Genomic DNA, 6747 nt, shown 5'->3' on the forward strand with positions numbered 1-6747 from the left:
ATAAAACAGTTAATACTAATGGGTTAAATTCCCCAACTAAAAAACACAGATTGACTCAATGTCTAAAAAAAGAACCTTTCACAGTGTTCCTTACAAGAAACATTTCTCATTGACAAAGATATACATAAAAAAAAAATGAAGAACTGAAAAAAGTCGTTCTATGCAAACAGAAATTTTAAAAAGACAGGAGTTGCAAGATTGATATCAGAAAAATAAACTTAAGATAAAAATGGTAAAAAGAGTCAAAGAAGGGTAATATATAGTTCTAAAAGCATTAATTCACCAAGAGAATATAACAATGATAGATATTTATGCACTCAATGCCAGAACACTTAAATATGCAAAAGAAATACTGCTAAATCTAAAAGGAGATACAGGCTGCAGCACATTAATTGTTGGAGATTTAACATTTTACTTTCACCAGAGACAGGTCCTCTAGGGAAAAAAAAGTAAACAAAAAACACAGAACCAAACAGATACCATAAACCAAATGGATTGACAAATGTATACCATTTTACCCAGCAACTACAAAATGGACTTTTTTTCTCCTCTGCACATAAAACATGTTCAAATATTGACCACATAACAGGGCACAACAAAAGCCTGTAAAAATTAAAAGCATCAAAATTGTATCCAGCATCTTCTCTGACCACAATAGAATTCAACTTGAAATCAACCACAGGAAGAACCATTGAAACACACAAGAACATGGAAACTGAACAACCTGTTCCTGAATGACTTTCAAACTACTGAAGAAATTTAGCTGAAATAACCAAATTCAGGACACCAATGATAAAGAACACATCTCTCTCAAAAACCTAGGGGATGCAGGGAAAGTAGTCAAAGAGGAAAGTTTGTAGCCATTAGTGCGTACAAAATACAAATAGAAAACTGGCAAACAAATAGCTTTGAATTTTAAGAAACTAGAAAAGCAACAAGAGACATCTCCATTTCTTCCTCTGCTGCCCCTTCTGGATTCAGCTTCACAGCTGTGAAGCTCCTTCGGGCAGCCCCCACTCTTCCCTTCCAACCCCAGTGCTAGTCAGGACAGAATCTATCCAGGTATCTCCATCTCTGCCTCTGCTGCTGCTTCTGGGTTCAACTTCACAGCTGTTAAGCTCCCCCAAGACAGGGTCCCTCCCTTCCAAACCCCACTGCTAGTCAGGACAGAATCCATCCAGGCATCCCATCTCTGCCTCTGCTGCCCCTTCTGGGTTCAGCTTCATGGCTTGTGAAGTGCCCCCAGCCAGGGCCTCCCCACTTCCAGATTCCAGTGCTAGTCCGGTAAGCAGTCTCTCTCTCCCTTTTGTTCTTTTCTATTCTTTCTTTTTCTCTCTCTCTCTTTTTAAAAAACAGCTTTCTTCCCCCACTTGTGCCTTTCTCTTGCTAGTTTGTCTTTTCATCCCTCACCTAGGGCAGAATCCATCCAGGCATCTCCATCTCTGCCTCTGCTGCCCCTTTTTTAACCCAGTTTTATTTTCTGCAATGTAGTTTTTCTGTTTTTTCCTCCTCTTTTTGTTCTAGTTCTTTGCTTCTTTTTCCTTTGCTTTTTATTCCTATTTCTGTTTCCTACTTTCTTTCTCTTTTACCTTACTTTCCTATATTACTACTCATTCCTTACCCACGTTCTATAGAAGTCTAGGTACATAGTAGCTAAACATGTGAACATTTTGAGTTTTAGAGTATTATTTGCCCCTCACTGTACTGGTTGTAAAAAGAGTGAAACTCCCCTTTAAAACTCCTCCTGTGATTCCCACACTGGAAAACACAGAAAAGGGAGAAAATAACACCAAATTATTTCATAGTAAGGGAAATACATGAGCTCACAGTTACAGAATTCTTCTCCAACAAATTAGCCAAAAGTGAATACATTACCAAATGACTGAAAATTAGAGAAGAGCCTCAAGGATGAGAGAATCAGTAATACATCTCCTGAAAGGGAACACTATATCTTGTCTCCATACAGGGAAAAATTAGAGGATATTACCGAAATGCCAGAAAAATAATTTAGAATATTTATAGTAATAAAACTCTATGAGATGCAAAAGAAAAGAGACATTGAGCTCTAAGAGACAAGGAAGTCCTTCCATGATATGAAAGGATTGGACACCATAAAAAAGAATCAAACAGAACTGTTAGATATAAAAGCTGTAATACAGAAAATTAAAATCTCTCTTGAAAGTATTAAAAGCAGATTAGACCATGCAGAAAATCAAATCTCAGAAATAAAATACAAAGACTCTGACCTAGAAAAATAAACCAAAAATACTGAGAAAACAACCAAGAAAACTGAGGATAACATATGAGAAATACTAGATACCATGAAATGCCCAAACATCCAAATAATGGTATCCCAGAAGCTGAAGAAACTAATGAGGGTGTTGATAATCTATTCCATAAAATCCTGGAAGAAAACTTTTCAAGTCTAGAGAGGCATTCAAACATTCAGATCCAAGGAAAATATATATATATATATATGTATACTAAGATTGGCAAGGGAGAAACATCAAGTCACTTACAAAGGTTATCCCATCAGGCTAACACTGGACCTCTCATTGGATACAATGCAAGCAAGGAAAGAATGGGGAAATATATTCAAAGTGTTATATGAAAAACAATTTCAACCAAGAATACTATACCCGGCAAGATTATCCTTCACATGGGAAAAGAAGATAAAAACATTCTCAGATAAATAAAATCTGAAAAAATTTACCAACTCCCGACCAGCTCTTCAAAAATTTATGATAGGCATAGTTAAGGTGCTAGACACCCACATTGTTGACAGCGGTTCATGCCCTGGACCCTGCAGCTTGAAATTCAGCCAGGAATGTGTGCATGTGTGCTCAAAACCCCTAGAGGAGAATGGAGGAGAAGGGATTGTGGTCATCACACCTGGGGGGTGGGGGATGATTTCTCGCTTTCTTTATCTTTATCTCTCTCTATCTTTCCGTTGAGTGTGTAAGTCCTATAGTAAAAATCTCTCAAAAAAAGAAAGAGAAAGAAAAAGAAAGAAAGAAAGAAAAAGAGAAAGGAAGAAAGAAGGAAAGAAAGAAAGAAAGAAAATGCCTTAATCAGAGACAACTTGAAATCATGGAATGTGTTCAAAACATCATAAAAAAGTGAACCATCTGGTGATTTATATTGAATGCATCCAAATCCCTGACTTTTACTTCTTACTAGCACAATTAAAGGCTCTCAGTAATGGAGCTGCACATCAGAATCACCTGGGGAACTTTAAAATGATCAATGTGAAGTCACCTTGCCTCACTTCCAGATATTCTATTGAATTTATTTGGAGTAGATCATGAGCACCAATGTTGTTTTTTTTTTTTGTTTTTTTTTTTTTTTGAGAGGTTTTTCACTATAGGGCGCGTGCGCTCGCCAGACAGACAGAGAGAGACAGAGAGACAGAAAGCGAGAAATCACCCCCCAGAGGGGATGGCCACACCGCAATCCCTTCTCCTCCATTCTCCTCTTGGGATCTTGGGCACACACGCACACGCGCCTGGCGTGGGTTTTAAGCCACCGGGTCCAGGACGCGAACCACGGTCAACTACGTGGGAGTCCAGCAACATAGCCATTACGCTAACTGCTGGTTCCCGAGCACCAATGTTTTTAAAAAGCTCCTTAGATCATGTGCAGCTGTGGCTGAAAATCCCTGCACTAAAGAATTCCAGCAAATTCTACCTTAGGGCCCATTCTTACCCTGCCTTTGAGATAACTGCCTTCTTTTAATTCACTTTCTATGCTGCTGAATGGAGAAGCAGGAAATCAGTGACTTTCTGTAGAAATGACTTTCTACTAGGAGATGTGGTTGTTGCGAAGCTAAGCTTTCCTATTTAAAAGCACTTCTTAGTTCAGAATCCCTGATGTTATATCTAAGTCAATTTAATTAGAGATTGGGTGTTCTCAAAGTTCTTTGCTCATAAATATACTGTAAATATACTGCCAATCATTTGTTTTTTTTTTTTCTCTGTGTAGTTACTCCCATTTATTCATTCATTTAATAAGCATTAACTGGGCAATTACAATTTGCAGGCAATGTGCATAGCTGTTGAGGGTGTAAAGATAAAATGGAAACAGAGACAGTACTTGTAATCCTTTGGTCTAAATTATGCAGTAAGGTGCTATGAAGGTGCTCAGAAAGGAAAGACAATGAAAGTCTTCCAATATGTATGAATAAGAGTTATCTAAGCAAAATAGGGAAGCAGGGCATTCCAGGAAGTAGTTCATGAAAGATCTTTTGGAATAGTTCTGTATGCTGAAGAGTAAAGAGAATGTGGAGGGGTTAAGTTACAGAAATATACGAGCGTAGATCATGTATGAACACATTTCATATTTATTTTGTAATGAGAAGTGTGCAGAAATAACATGATGCATTTTGCTTAAAAATAAACATCCTTCCAGCCATGTCAGTGGTCTAAATAGAAGTACCATTGTGTGTGGAGAGAAGATGGAGATAATCCTGGAACAGCAGCAGTGAAATAATGAGGAGAAGGAGTGGCTCAGGGACATCATGGCCAAGGAGATGCTCACAAAGTCTATGCTCCCGGACCAGATCAGTTCCGTCCATCACACTCGGGCCATGCACAATAGGTACATGGAGGTCAGTGGGAACCTGAGGGATCTGTATGAAGATAAGGATGGGTTACAAAAGGAAGAACTCAGTGACATTTCAGGACCCAACAAGTTTACTAAATTCTGTAATATACCCAAGTAAATAAAGGTATTCCACCAGAAGCACCCAAACAAGATCTGTGTGCCCATGTCAGTGAAGTTTGAGGAGTTCCTGAAAGCTCAAGAGAGTTTTAGTGAAGAGGCACAAAAGGTGGAGTTCACAGATGAAGCTGGAGTTCGCATATGTACGTTACCTCAGTCTCCATGACAGTTACCTCAAGTACATTAACCTGAAGGCATCTGAGAAGCTGGGTTATATCACATACCTACCCATTTTTGGCCAATTGTTTGACATTCCTACAGAAAGGAAGGATATAGAGTATAAGAGGTACTTAGAGATGCTGCTTCAGTACCTTCATGACTACACGGACAGAGTGAAAGCCCTCCAAGATCAGAATGAACTTTTTGGAAAGAGTCAGACTGATTTTGAGAAAAAGTGGGAGAATGGTACCTTTCTTGGATGGCTGAAAGTGACAAGCAGTAACCTAACCCACACTGGAGCCCATCTCAACCTCTCTGCTTTCTCTTCCTAGAGGAATTGCCATCTCTGGATCTGGACAGATTGAAATCTGTGCTCTCAGCTTTAGGCCTGAAATATGGCAGGACCTAGAAGAGCCAGCCCAGTGACTATTCACCAAAGGAAGTCCTTGGAGTCACTTGACAACTCTCTGTTTGTCAAAAATCTCAAGTCAAAGGGCACTAAGCAAGACATGGAGAGGAACAAAGACATTCCTTTCCCAGAAAGCCAGATCTATGAATATGCAGAGATTCTTGGGGAACAGTGACATCTCACTCATGAAAATGTACAACACAACAACACAAGAAAGAAAGGACAGGGGAAGAGTGAGAAGAGGAGGAGGAAGAGCAGATCAGTGAGAGCCAAAGTGAAGATGAAGAGCATGAGAGCATTTACATCCCAAGAACCTGCCCCTTGGCTTGGGATGGCAAACCCATTCCCTACTGGCTGTATAAGCTTCATGGTCTCAACATCTACTAAGACAATGAGATTTGTAGCAACTACAAGTACCAAGGGCTCAAGGCCTTCCAGGGGCACTTTCCTGAATGGTGTCACGCTCATGGTAAGAGGTGCTTGGGCATCCCCAACACCGCTCACTTTGCTAATGTGACACAGATTGAAGATGCTGTCTGCTTGTGGACCAAGCTGAAACTGCAGAAGGCCTCAGAATGATGGCAGCTAGACACCAAATAAAGGACTGTTGTGAATAAGAAAATGTTTGAGGATCTGAAGAGATAAGGGCTGCTGTAGTGTTTGTGGATACAGCACGGCTTTCAGGCTTGCCTGGGTTTCCCTGAGATCTGTGTTTTCTGTTTCTCCCAACCACATGCTCTTAAAGACTCTTGGCTACGTCATCTTAAGGTCTAGCCTGTGTGTTGTAAAAACAAAGCATGCTGGCAGATTTCAGGGTTGAGATGTGTTTTATCTGTGTTTTATGTTAAAAAATATTCTTTCAAAAAAATAAAAGAATTAATGCCTTATTAACAATATCGAGGCTAGATTCATTAAAGGTTGCTATAATCATCCTGCCAAAAATACATAGATCCTGAAGAAAGTAAGTGGCATTAACTGTGGAAATAAGTACCTTATGAAATCTATTAAAGAGACAGAAACTATAGGGTATTCACTTCTAAAGAGATAAATGAAGTGTAGACAAAGAAAAAGGTTGAAAATAACTTCTGTCTAGGATTATTAAAGGAATATCAGTTCAAAATATGAATTCAAGAATAATCATTGATGGTGATGGGAGTGAATGTAGGCATTCAGGGCTCATTGGAGGAATGAAGTACTCAAGAACAGGAACATTCAAGGGCAGTGTGAAATCAGAACTCTTTGTCAGTTAAATAAGTTACTATATGTTTTCCCCACATTTTGGTTTCTCATTTTACTCTCTTAATGTTGTCATTTAATGAATAGAATGGTCCCCTTATAGCTAGTGAGTCTGCGTACACCTTAAGGAATTATTGCGTACCACAAGATTGTGAAATTATTCCATTTTGTCTTCTAGGAAAGCTCACTGTCTCATATTCCCTATTCCTCCTGGAATTGATTTT

General features: G+C 39.1%; 1 pseudogene; it reads left to right on the forward strand.

The window, feature by feature from the left end:
* Window positions 1–4453: 4453 nt before the first annotated feature.
* Window positions 4454–5944, forward strand: LOC102495891 (splicing factor 3A subunit 3 pseudogene; annotated as a pseudogene).
* The last annotated feature ends 803 nt before the right edge of the window (window positions 5945–6747 follow it).

Source organism: Tupaia chinensis, unplaced genomic scaffold (assembly GCF_000334495.1).
Source record: "Tupaia chinensis unplaced genomic scaffold, TupChi_1.0 Scaffold148296_1, whole genome shotgun sequence".
Classification (NCBI taxonomy): Eukaryota; Metazoa; Chordata; class Mammalia; order Scandentia; family Tupaiidae; genus Tupaia; species Tupaia belangeri.